This window comes from Gekko japonicus, unplaced genomic scaffold (genome assembly GCF_001447785.1).
Source record: "Gekko japonicus isolate JY-2015 unplaced genomic scaffold, Gekko_japonicus_V1.1 scaffold227, whole genome shotgun sequence".
In the NCBI taxonomy this organism is placed as follows: Eukaryota; Metazoa; Chordata; class Lepidosauria; order Squamata; family Gekkonidae; genus Gekko; species Gekko japonicus.
Window position 1 is genome coordinate 1,299,708 of NW_015164189.1, and position 14,345 is coordinate 1,314,052.

Below are 14,345 nucleotides of genomic sequence, written 5' to 3' on the forward strand. Positions count from 1 at the left end.
TTTGATAGGAGCAACCATGATTGTGGTATAGAATGACCTTGACTAAAATATAGGCCGATGTGTGTTGATGTCCTGGAATTTTCGGCAGCATTTGGTGCTTTCAGTCATAGATTACATGGCGAAATTATCAGCACCATCAGAAATAGGACAAAAGTCAGCTCAAGCTATAGCCAAATTTTCAAGCACCAAGGGAGGGTGATTCATTCCAGCAGCCCTCTAACTTTTCCAAGCTAAAACATTAGCTCAACTCCTGTATGGAACTCTACTTGGTCCCCCACAATCCTATTTTGTTCCTTTAGAATGGGTACAATCAAAATTCTTAAGAACAATTCTTCAGTTACCCAGATGGGTCTCAAATGCAAAACTGAGACTGGAGACAGGCATGATTAAAGTATTGACTACGGTGTGCCTAGCCTTCATCAATCTATGGCTACAATTAAACCACGCCCCTAAGGGGCTAAGCCCCTTATTCTTAGTGACAGCTTTCCATCTGCATGGGGAAAGGCAATAATTGATAATTTGGCAAACATGGGATTTTCTTCTCACTTGATTTTGAAAATGGGACTTGAGCAAGTAAAAGCTTCGATAAAGCAAAGGGTCTTAGACACTGAATGGCAGTGTGATGTCCTGAGGTCACCAGCCTTTATACAGCTGCCCCAGTGGAATGCCTATTTCAGCTGGAAATCCCAAGCCATCAGAGGGCGTTCACTCTCACTAGATGGCAAGCCCTCCCAACAGCGGTAGTAGCAGAGCAATATAAAAAGATTCCTTTGAATGAAAGATTATGTCCCTGTGGCAGTGGTGTAGTGTCCGCTGACCGCCACCGGAGGTCAGCGCACATGCCCAAGCTTCAGGCTGAAACAACAATGGGGACTAGGATCCTAGTCCCTCCACTGGGGAACCAATGGGATCCGTGGCGGGAGATTTGAACCCACCAATGGTGACCAGGGGCGGTCCCCAGGTGTGTATATAGTTGGCCTGCCGGCCGTTGATCCGCATGTCTTGTTGTGTGCTAATAAAGCGTGCTATGCACCACATCGTTGTCTGTCGTTCATCCATGCGGCTACCCACTACATAACAGAGAGAAAGAAAGAGAAGGAAAGAAGGAGGAAAAGAGGGAAAGAAAGAGAGAGAGAAGGAAATAAGGAGGGAAAGGGATAGAAGGAAAGAAGGAGGGCTGCTCTTGCTCCTCATGGCTCGGGGTTGCTGGGAGCAGGGGGCGGGGTTGTTGCATGTGCCCACCCCTGGGCTCTTTACTGCTGGAGCTCCGCTCCTGTGCGCTCCTGCAGGAAATGACCCCTGGAAACAATCCATCCAAATGCATTGGGGCAAAAGTGGTCTGTGGGGGAAAAAATGGAGCAATGTTGGGGTGAAATCAGCACAGCACCAACTGGCAAACAATGCGATCTGTAAGTTCCAGGGAGAAAATGATGCAATAAAGAAGCTGAGGAGCAACAAAACTCCGGGGTCAAAGCAACTTCTCTGCAGACCCTTCCCCTGGACCCTTCCATTGGACCAATTAATGGCAGCTAGAGACTCAGAGGTTAAAACGCTGAGCTGAAGACCGGAAGGTCTGTAGTTCGACAGTTTGAGCTCCCGTCTCTGGCCCCAGCTCCTGCCAACCTAGCAGTTCAAAAATAAGAAATTGCAAGCAGATAAATAGGTACCACTTTGGTGGGAAGGGAACAGCATTCCATGCACCTCGGTGCTTAGTCATGCCGGCCACATAACCATGGAAATGTCTTTGGACAGCGCTGGCTCTTCGGCTTGGAGATGGAGAGGAGCACCACCCCCTAGAGTTGGATTCGACTGGCTTTCGAGCAAGGGAAACCTTTAGAGATTCCGCTACCAGTTCTGCTACCTTGTGACACCAGGGCAAGGCAGCTAATCACTGCCAGAGGCTTCATCACTGTCACCAAATAATCCACAGATGGTGGATGCACGCAGAGGCACGGAGAGGCTCCTGCTCAGCAGCACTGGAGTCATGTGACCTTGGGCTTGCCAACCTCCAGGGGGCAGCTGGAGATCTCATGGGATGACTACTGATCTCCAGACAGCAGAGATCCATTCACCGGGAGGAAATGTCTGCTTTGGAAGGGGGACTCTATGGCATTAGGCCCAGCTGAGGTCCCTCCCCTCTCCAAACCTTGCCTTCTCCAGGATCCATTCCTCAAATCTCCAGGTATTTCCCAACCTGGAGTTGGCAGTCCTCTTTCAGTGAGATTAAAGCTGGGGTCCCCAGTGTGCTGCTTGTGGGTGCCGTTGCACCCTCGGACCCCTTTTCTGGCACCCACCAAGGGTTTGTAGAAAGTGGGTGGGGCCAGGTAGGGATTTTGCCCAGCCAGGCTTCCGATTGGCTATTGGAGATTTGATTGGCTGTGCAGATTTTTTAAAAGCTGTTTGGGCAGCAGCTGCCCCCTCGGCACAAGGACCCTCAATCTGTGACTCTAAACTACAGCAACCCTTTGGTGGCTGGCTTCATCTCCTGCGGCAGCCGTTTTGTAGCTGCGCCCACCACACAGTGTCACAATTCCAATTCTACAGGCTCCAAAAGGTTGGAGACTCCTGGATTAAAGTGTAGCTTGAGCCTAATGCTTTCGCTACCTTGGGAAAATAGAAAACGACTCTGTGGCCCAATCTGCATCTAGCATTTGCTCCGTTGTTGTACCAAACCCACACTGGAACGGAAAAAGATGCGGCTCAAAACCACATTCAACTACACCGGGCAAAAAAATTAAAAGTCTTTAAAACACCGTACTGACTGCAGAGTCACCCCCAAATGGCCACAAAATCGCCATAAATCTGTGCAGACAGCCACCATAAAACCAGAGATCAAACAAAATGACAGCGGCATGCAGTCTGGACGCTGCTATAAAATCTGACACTCAATCAAAGTGAAAGTGGCATGCAATGTAGACGGGAATTTCTGTTCCAGTGTGGGTTTGGTATAACAGTGGAGAAAATGCTCGATGCAGATTGGGCCTGTGATGGTACCTGTCTCTTATTTTGTGTGGTTAGGTGTGATGTAGTTTTAAATTTCTTCTTGTTTCTTTCTCTCACTCAAAGTATCTATCGCTGCCACCAGGAATTTCATTACCGTCTTTAATTAACCTTTCCCACAGTATTGTGCCCAAGCTCTAAGGCTTCTTTGTCGGACTGTGTGGTTCTGAGGATGAGACTCTGGGTTAACAATAAACAAGATAAAACTTTATTAGTAAAAGAAGTGCATTGGTTACAAGATGTTTTGTTAAGTTGCTTAATAGAGTCTTTTCCCTTTACTTGGGTCTCTGTCAGCTTTTCCCCTCACACTCTTAAAACACTGACTATATTAGATTTTTCCTAATATGCCCCCTTAAGTATATTTTCTTCCTCCTTTAGAATCTCAATGCCTTTCACAGCACTTCTATATGATTCTAGTTAGAAGACTGCTTCTCAGACTCTGGTGGAATCTGCATTTGTCTTTCCCACCAGTGTCCCAGCCTTTTGACTCCGTCTTCAAAAAAGCTGTCTACATTTGGTGTCATTTTCACACCTCAAGAGTGCTAGCATACTTTTGCACATCCACATATGTTTATCATCCTTTCGGGGCAGCTCCGCTGTCATTGCACCTGCACACTGCTTAAAAAAAATCTTCTCCAAACAACATTCAAACAAGCATAGAGAAAGACGGCATCACAGCAGCATGAAAATGATTTTAAAATGCAAATGCGGATTTGGCCTAAGTGTAGATTGACCACAACTGACAGCTGCTGACTGCTGATTTCAAACTTCCAACTTCAAATTTCAAACTGAACACCCTGCCTTCTCTCTCTCCACCCACACACACCTCTCAGCTCCGCCCACACACTCTCACAGTACAGTTCGGTTCGGTTCAGTTCAGTTGACCTTTATTGGCATAAAATACCTTTAAAAGGATTACTATATCTGAGGGAGACTTTGTTCCTAATAATCGTCATTACCAGAAACTCTTATTCTTTTGAACTATCTAAAATTGTGTTTGTTTCTCAGTTACTGTATAGATTGTCACTTCTATACTGTTAGACATGAAGTATTATCCACTCATGCAGTTTACAGTTTGTTTGTGTTAAATGTTATATTTTCAAAAAAATTAAAAGTCTTTTTTTTAAAAAAGGATTACTATAAGAAGAAATATACATTTAAAACCAAGTATAACCAGACATATAAAACATGGTGTAGCATAAAATAATTACTGATTGGAAGTTTTCCTGACGTAGCTTTATCACTGATTGTAAAAACATGGCTACGTTCATTGATATTTCCGGAACAGAGTCATTTAGAAGGCAGTGCACTTTTAAAGCATCAGGAAGGTTTGTCAGGCTGGCTAAGATAGGGTTTAAATATCTAGCATGTAAGACCACATAAAATTGACAATGCAAACAAATATGTGAAACAGTTTCAATACATCCAGAATTGCAATGGCAAAAGTCTATCCACGTATACTATGTTATTATATCTCCCATGCAAGATTGCTGGTGGTATTACACTGAATCTGGCTAGATAAAAGGCTCTGCGCTGTTGCAGCGCTTGTATATACCAGATATATATGGGGCCATTTGGCCTACTGTAAGGGGCATCTCAAACACACACTCTCAGTCACCCACCAATCACCTCACTCTTCTCCCTCTTTCACCCTCTTGTTTTTCTGACACTTAGAGCCATTTAAAGAAGCACACACATATAACTTGAAATCATTATAGACTCCCTTCCACCTTTTGAAATTATGACATAAAATTCACTGCTGCAAAGAAAAATACTTAATTTTTTGTTTTTAAAAACAAAAAAATCACACATCACTCATTTTGTTCTTTTAAAAAAAAATCACTCGTTTTTAAACAACAACAAAAATCACCTATAATTCATTTGATTTCTCACAGTATGATAACATCTATCAATTGTCACAGCTTGAAGTTCTGTTCAAATAATGCACAGCCTTTTTACTGGAATTTAGTATCTGGGATTTTCCTAGATGCAAGGATGCTTTGTTCTTACTAAGGATCCTTTCTGTGCATGGTGGGGACCCATCCTCCAGTTTCAGTGCTATAGCTTATTCTAACAACAGCAAACTTCAACATTCTTGGCAGGCCTTTCCATCCTTTCAAAATCGGTTTAGGTGCTAGATTTGGGTCCTGCTGCACAATCCACAACTGATATCCTCTATCATGCATCACAAGTAAACAGCATGTGGTCTTCAGCAGAAAAAGAAAAGAAAAAAGTACCAACAACTAATATATCATTCAAGTATGGGAAGAGAAGGACTAAACGCTGTTCTCTTAGCCTCAGCCTCCAGAGAGGGGGTTACAAGAAAGTCAGATAGTCTTCATGTCCTCTGTCCATTTGATGTGTAGGCTGATACAGAGAATTCCTTCCTTCTGTTCTCACTCTCTACCACACACACACAAAGAATGAGCACGTTTATCTCCATTGTTGGCACCACAGACGTAGATTAGATTAGATTCTATCACTATTTCTCAACCTTCACTATCTTGAATATAGTTCCTTTAATAAAGGATTCTTATTAGTTTGAAACTGACAAGTGGCCCTGTGTAACTCTGTAACTTTGCAGTAACGGGCTGAGCCCGCAGCACAAAGGGATGTGTGATTGTGCAACTGCAAGTCAAATTCCACTGGAGGAAATAGGGGCACTTCACCTCTGCGCCAAATGGCACGTCTGACTGAAGCCTAAAGCAGTGAATTGAAAATAAAGGAATCTCTCTATGCCTTACAAGTTTAGAAACAACACAATTCCCCTTAGACATGAAACTGTGGCCATTTTCTTTTACCAGACACCTTGGTTAAAATTCTGTCTTGCTGGCAGCCAGAGAAAATTGATCCCCGGGCCAAATCCAGGAGATGCCAGCTCCTACCCTGCTCCATCTGCGGAATTTGTTTCCGATCCGCACCAGTGCCTACACAGATTACCATCCTGCTTCACTTGGCTTCAGAGTGGAATGCACATTATACTGTGATTGCTGAGGTTGGCTGAAACCGCTCGGAGTCATCAGCTCCATATTTGCAAACTGAAAACGAGGAAACCCTGTTTAGGAAAGTCCGCACGAGCCATGAAGAAAGACATGCAATCTGAATAATGGCACACTTGGTTCAGTAGTGGCCCATCTCTTCTGCAGCTCGACAATATACGGGGGTGGGGGGAGGACATTTGGACTGTTGTGGCATCATAATAGGAGCCGGGGTAGCGGAACTTCCCTCTGTGCTGGCCATTTTAATGGAGCAGATGACACTTGCATGTCAGCAGTTGGAATTTAAGGGTCAGAAATATAGAAATGGCCAGAGTAGGGTTGTCATCCAACTAATATTCTACTGGTCTGACCAGTGACATAGTGTTCCATCAAGAGAGCCCAGGCTAGCCTGATTTCATCAGATGTCAGAAGCTAAGTGGGGTTGGCCCTTGTTAATATTTGGAGGGGAGACTGCCAAAGAAGTCCAGGGTATTAACTTCATTTATACTCCACCTTTCTCCTCAAAAGGGATCCCAAATGACTTACATTCCCTTTCTCTGTTTTATCTTCACAAAAACCCTATGAGGTAGGTTAGGCGGAGAGCATGTGACTGACCCAAGGTCACCCAGCATGCTTGCATGACAGAGAAGGGATTCAAACCTGGGTCTCCTGGCACTCTAACCGCACTAGCTGCTATTCCATCTGGACCTTCCACATTTTCCCAGTCTCTGGTCCCAAGTTGCCCATTTCCACCATAAACCTGCCTTACAACTGTCCAGGTACTTCCCAGTCACTACCCTGCCCTCACCTGTCAGGTTTCACTCCAGCTCTGCCTGTCACTCAAGGCTTCAATCAAAGAGGTAATATTTGTAAATAAAAAATTGGCAACCCTAACACAGAATATTCCTTTCAACACGAGAGAGACTGGATTTATCCCTTCAAGGTGGGAAAAAAAATCAGTAGAAAAAAGGAGAAATAGGCCGAAGGAATTCAGAAAAAAATACCAGGGAGGTATGTTATTTCCACTGAATTAAACAAACCAATTTGATATGCTGTTTTGTTTCTTTCAAAACAAGGAAGAGTGGGCAAAGAGAAGCCATCTAGAGGAATTGGCTGTTATTTCAATCTGCCACTTAGGGCAGGTAAGTTTCTGCATCAGATGGCAAACATGAAAATTACACTCAGTTTATTAGGCTAAGCTGTTACTATTAGTGAAAAACATCTCTTCCAAAACAGGCGATGCCGATCGCAGAAAGGAACGCTCCCAAGTGGCTGTCCCATACACTCGCCTCTTCTTAAAACTGGGAGCACAAATAATTTGTGTGTCACCTTTTAAACAGACTGCGACTTATCCTGAATGGGACACAGGAGTGACCCAGGACTGGATCCCGCTGACTGTTTTGCTGGTGGAAAAGGAAGAAGTGTCGCTCTTTGGTCACCAGAAAGGTCTGTGCTGAGAAATATGGGAAGAAGATGAAGAGAAGGTACTGAGATTGATGCATGGAGAAGTTATTTCTGCTCATACTTTATTATGTACAGGATAACTTGAGATACTTAGTCTGGCCCAAGGCCAGCTTATATCCACATAGCAAACCACACCCCAAACACCCACCCACAACTGTGATAGGCTATTTACAGTGTCCCCCAGTCCCATAGGTCCCTCCTTGGATCCTAGCCATCTGATAGGTGTGCGCTAGGATCCGTTTGGGCTATTGTCTTTGGAAACAAAGCTTGGGCCCTTCGCATGGCCACATGTGCGGCCCGACCACGTGCGCGGTCTCGCTGGGTACATGACAGAAGGTTTTTATACTCTGCTTTTCTCTACCTTAAGGAGTCTCAAAGTAGCTTGCAATCACCTTCCCTTCCCCTCCCCACAACAGACACCTTATGAGGGAGGTGGGGCTGAGATAGTTCTGGGAAAATTATGACTGACCCAAGGTCACCCTGCAGGCTTAAAGGGGAGGAGGAGTGGGGAATCAGACCCGGTTCTCCAGGTTAGAGTCTGCTGCTATTCCCCCTCCCCCCTCCCCAATTATTTGTATTACACATTCATATTTACTGTCCTGGCCCGGGGCCGGAGACCCTCCCTCCAGCCAGGCCCAGAGCGAGGCACTTGTCTGCAGCCGAGATAGGGGCCATGGGAATACAGCGCTGCTTGAGCTGCAGTGTTCCTGGGCCCGGCGCAGTCACCAGGGGCCACCCCGAGCATCACCCCCCCCCGGGAAGAGGGGTGGCTTGCCTCGTGGGGGCCCATGTCCACAGGACCAGGAATGGGGACAGACCTGGCAGCAGGGGCGTCTGAGGCAGGCATTGAGCCCAGGAGAGTGGGCGGAGCAGTGGGGACATCCCTGACTGCACCTGCAAGAGACACGGCCAGGCCTGGAAGCTCACAGGATTCCCAACAAGGACTTACCTGGTCCACAGAAGACAATCCCGGGGATGGCACAGAAGGCACAGCGATCATCAGCCCTACCTCAGATGAGCACTCAGCAGAAAGGACGGAGGAGGGGCAGGACCGGTCCAAGAAGGAGACGGCAACACCAACCAATGGGGGAGATGGGGGGAGAGGACTGACAGGGAAGGAAACCACAGGGAAATGTGGAGGAGGGTGGAGGAAGGCTGAGAAGGAAATAAAAGGAGGAGAAAATGCCAAAACCAGGGAGGAAGGAGAGGCTGAAAGCTGGTGGAAGGAAGAGAGAGGGCAAGCATTTAAAGCAGAACCAGCCGGGGGAGAGCCTGTGGAGGTGAGGTAACCCTGCAGCCCCCTTTCTGAGGCTTCTGGTGAAATCCCCCTCCCCTTTTCAACATGACAGAGAGCAGGGGCCACAGGGATGACCAAGCGGGGCCTGACAAAGTTGTGGAGAATGCAGGCACATGGATCCCACTGAAGCAGCCACCTCACAGCTGCTGACCTCCCCAGGGGTGGCGGCCATCACACTTTTGATGACCCTCGGCCCCTCCCACTCTGGAGACGAAAGTGGCCCCCTCATCAGATGAATCCTCCAGCTCTGACAGCAGCCAAGAGTCAGTAAAAGGGAGGCCTACTGATCCAAGACCAGCGACAGCAACCATGGATCTGACCCATTTGGGGCAGTTGTTGTTGGAGCATAACACCCAACTGGTACGAGATGTTACACAACAGCAACAGGCGGCACAGGCCTTTTTTTTTTTGAGCTCCCAGAGGAGATTTTTTATTATTTTTTATCAAACTACAAAACTACTACAGAAAAAAAGGAAGGGGGGGGAACTACCTATATAGGATAAAGCAAAAGAACCCACTACTAACTAAAAACCCAAGAGAGGAGATCTTCACTAGCTTAGTTACAGCAAATCTTAACTTCACTTAGATTATTATAAACTGATTCAAACATTTATATTACTTTCTTTTTCTCTAACTCTTAAATTTACCTGTCTAGAAACAGTACCCCCCAATCATCCCCTTTCAGAGTTCTCAAAGGCACAATTGAGAGTCCTTCAGCCTTCACTTCTCCTTTCCTCGTCTCTTCCGCAGCTTATAAGGACTTTTTGGAGCGGCTGCCCCTTGCTCTGTCAGAGAGTCCTCTCTGGAAGAACCCGAGTCCAGCTCGCCACTAGACTTGCTGTCCTCTTCTTTTTCCCCATCCTCTGGTCTTCCCAGCTGAACCCTTAGGAATTCTTGAGCTTTCAGAACAGAGTCAATCTTTTCTTTTTTATCCTTGATCTTAAAAGTAATGCCTTCTGGAAATAGCCATTTATATCCAATTGAGTTTGTCTGAAGAAAAAGCACAAGTTCTTTGTACTTCCTTCTCCATTGTCTTACTTCAAATGGAATATCCTTTAGTGTTCTGATGGTATTTCCCCCCACTTTCAGGGGTATTCCAGCAACCGCTTTCAGGATTGCATCCCTCACATGCCTCTTCGAGAATCTTACGACAATTTCCCCAGGCAGATTATTTTTCTTTATATAGCCTGAATATAATCTGTAAACCACATCCATCTCGCTCAGCAGCGATTCCACCTTCATTTCTGTCACTGGGACTAGTAATTCCGTCATCACTTCTTTAAGATTCTCCCCCCTGTTCTCTGGCATGCCCTGGAAGCGAAGAATAATGTTGGCCTTTTCCATTTGCACTTGCAGCAGTTGATCGTCCATGGAGATTTGTTTCCTTTCCAGTTTTTGCACTTTTTTCTTCACCTTCTGAGTAGTTGCAGCCACTTCCTTTACGTTCTCAGTATCTTGCTACATTATTTGTATCATATCATTGATCTGGGTTTGTTGTGCAGTAATACTTTGAGTCACTATAGACATCTGTTCCTTGAAGTTATTCAGCTGCTCCAGCAGAGGGCGCATATATTCCGCTATAGACTTTGCCACCTCGCTGGTAGCTTCCGGTTTCGGGCTCTCAGCCCCTTTCACTTTCAAAAGTTTTTCTCTGTCCTTCTTCTCCCGCCATCTTTTTCGCATGTTTACTTTCACAATTTTTTTAAAAGTCTCTGAATGTGCGCTTGACCGCTTAGATTTGCTTTGGTAAGTACTTCTAGGCAGTTTCCTTTGCATTTTCTTCTGCTCCCCCCCTCAATCACTCGAAAGTTCATGCGCATGGGAGGCGTCCCTCCCCTGCTCGCCTTTTTCCCGTTCAGTGAGGTGGGGAGCTATCTTTTTCCCTTTGAAGAACGCTTCAAAGCTGACTCACGTTCATAATTGGTCATTCGACCTCGCTTTCAACTTTCATTTCTGCCGCTGGATCTCCCACGCTTGCCCCGGTCAGCGTCAATCAGTCGGTCTCACAGCACGGAGAACCATCGGAATGAAGAGGTGCCTCAATTATCCGGCATTTCACCCTCGAAGAGGCAACCTCTTGTAAATTCCATGACCAGGGTCCCTTCACTGGGCCCCTGGGGGGGTAAGCGAGCCTGCGCACCCCCTCCTTTGGCTGGAGCGCAGCTTCACCCCCAGGAGGTCCGGGAGGGGAGTCTGCTAGTGCGCCACCATAAACCGGAAGTCGATGTGAGACCTTCAACAGTCCTTGGCAGGTGGCAGTGGAGGAGCCAGAAGGGGTAGTGGTTCAAACTCAGAGGGGGTTGGATCAGCCGAGGGTCATGGATACGCTGACCAAGTTAGGGACTCATGAAGACATTGAAGCCTACTTGAAGACCTTTGAGCGGGTGGCAAGGCAGCTCATTGGCCCCGGGCCCAATGGCCTTTCACCTTAGGGCCATACATAACCAGCGATGCACAGTCGGCCCTAAAAGTGCTTTCCAAAGAAGACAAGGTGGATTACACTATAGTCAAGGTAGTTATCTTAGATAGGTTTGCTATTATGTTGGGAACCTCTTGATAGAAGTTCTGGACTATAGCATGGCACTTGGGGGACCAGCCAAGGGCTGTGATTGCCACATCGAAGGATGCCGCCACCCGATGGCTACAGCTGTAATTAGATGATGGGAAGTGAGTAGTGGAGCAAGTAGAGTAGCTACTACAGATTGTGCCCCCACACACATTTCACTGGATCACCTGTTGGAGACTGCTGGGCTTGACAGAAGCCCTCGAGATGTGGGGAAACTTCCTGGCCACAGAGGGCACCAATGTGTCAAAGGAGAGAACTTGGGCCCCATCAACCCACGCCTTGTCAGTGTGGGTGGGGATAGAGCACAGCCCTCATCCGATGGAGGGAGCGAAGGGGGGTTGAGCGTGGCCGGCAATGCCACCCAGGATGGGTCCAGGACCCGGGACCCCCTGCTGATCAGCCCCAGCACTGGGACTCTTGCCCAGAAGTCCCACCAGGGAAGGGCTGCAGGGAGAGGCCAAACCAATGAGCCCAAGGGCCCTTGAACTTGGCCCATGTTATACGTGTGGGCAGCTTGGACATTTCTGCCATGATTGTCCCCTAATGGAATGTGACATGGGATGGGAGTCATAGCTTCAGGCAACTGATGTTGCCCAATAGTTCCCATCACTCATGGTGGTTGTGATGATCAGGGGCAAGTGGATCCAGGCCCTACTCAACAGTGGGAGCTCAATTTCCATGGTGCGGACTAATCACATGCCTGATGGGTTGCCCATGATATGGGAAGATATGATCACCTGTTTTCATGGGCACCTGGAGTGGTGTCCCATCATCCAAGTCCCAATCACTTACCTCGAGGTGAAGTACCTGCTACCCATGGCTCATGTAAAAGCCCTCCCATTCCCAGTTTTTCTGGGGTGAGATGCTCCTGGATTCACGGTGGCTGTGGTGTGACAGGCTGAGGGTGGCACTGCATTGGCAGCTTTGGCATCAGTCGGTAAGACACATGAGGATGCACCACTGGAAGATGGGGAACTGGGGCCCAGCGGTGGGACACCTGACTTCCAAAGATGCCAGGCTGACCCAAAGTTCATAAAAGCATAAGCAGAAGACAGTACTCTGGATGCACTTCGGTCACATATAGTGGTCAGTGAGGGCCAGGTGGTAGACGACCGCCTTAGTCAATGAGAATCCTGGATAACCCAACCCGGGGGATGTGGTATAGGGAGAGCTGTCACCGGAGGGGAGGGGGGCTGGTGCCAGTTGCTCTTCCCCCAGAACTACTGGGAGCAGGTTCTCTGCTACGCACATGAGCATCTGTGTGCGAGTCACCTGTTAGCCAAATTGCTCTATTTCTTAATATAGATAGGGGAATTATGATATTAATGAGCAATTGGCATAACTATAGGATCAGACCTGTGTATACCAAAGTTAGAATTCCCAAGAATAAACACAGAGGCTGGGTGGCTAAAATAATGATTTCTTTACTAAATATTCTCAAGCATACAAACAATAATCAAACATTCACACACACAATACAACAGAAATAATGATTTCTTTACTAAATATTCTCAAGCATACAAACAATAATCAAACATTCACACAGACAATACAGAACTAAGAAAGCAGAGGTGATTGATAGCTAATGGAGGGGTAAGCTGTGTGGTGATACTACCTGTCCAGATGTGCAGAGGTCCATGAAGAAGAGATTATGGCCTGAGCCCAAAGAGTTTAGGGGTGGACTGCCAGTTGGCATCAGGGCAGGAGCACATGGTCTGAGGCCATGTGCTTGAACGGCTATAGACACTGGAAAACAATGCAGACCAACGGGTGGCCCTGGGGGCCGGTCTCAGGTGAGAACAATAGATTACCTGGGCCAATGATGAGTCCCAGGGGTGTGTGGCATCGGGATGGGCAAGGCCTGGATGTGACCAATGAAGTTCCAGAGAGGCTGAGTCAGGCTTACCAAAAGTCTTGATTAAATCAGCCAGGTGCTGGGTGACTGTACTGGGGCTAGTTGAATGGATTTTCTGACAACTAATGGTTCTACTAGGAAGTTGAATAGGTTCCCAGATACAAACAAAAGATGGGAGATGGGTCCCTGATTAGCATCAGGAAGGATCGATAATAATTTGAATGCTTAATTGGTTTATCTTGGTATCCTGAGGGATGGAGCAAGGAAGGACAAGGAATTCACACATAGACACAGGAAAACACAAAAGGGCTGGGTGAGGTACTGGAGAGAAGAGGAGTATTTGCCAGGTGGCCTCTGAATAGCTTTTAGAAATGTAGATACTTCACCTGGTGGAACTGCCATTGTCATTCCATAAGCATATCTCTGCTGGGTGGAGAGGGGAAGACTGGAAGTTTGCTCTGTGGTTGCCTTATTGCCACCTGAATATGAAATCCCTTTTTGCAGAGTACTTGCAGGCTGACTCTGTGGTTCTGGCTGAGAGTGCTTGACTTTTGGGGACTTTGGTTCCGGTTAGAAAGTACTGGCAAAACATTCAAAGAACAATGAGCACAAAGTAACATGCAAAGGATTGTCACACAGAGCTGGCCTTGGCCCAAGTGTGCTCAGTTGTTCTTTTGCTCCAGTGAGTCAGAGGTGACTTACTGCGACCCCATAGGGTTTTCAAGGCAAGAGATGCTCAGAGGCGGTTTGCCATAGCCGGCCTCCACGTCACAACCCTGGATTTATTTATTTATTTATTTATTTATTTATTATTTCGATTTTTATCCCGCCCTCCCCGTAGGCTCAGGGATTCCCTTGGTGGCCTCCCATCCAAGTACCAACCAGACCTGACCCTGCTTAGCTTCTGAGATCTGATGAGGCTGGGCTACCCAGGGCCCTCCACTTCAGGGCACCCGATTGCTGCCCACCTAAATTCTGAAAGGAGGAGGGCCTGCAGTGGAGCTTCAAGGGATGATCATAGAAAGTGGTCCTTGAGATTCCCTGGTCCCAGATTATATAGATTATACCATCTATCTGTCTGTCTGTCTATCTATCTATCTGCTGCACCTGTGAGGTTTGGCAATTGTGGGTTGGGAAATTCCTGGAGATTTGGAGGTGGAGCCTGGGGGACCTCTGTGGGGCACA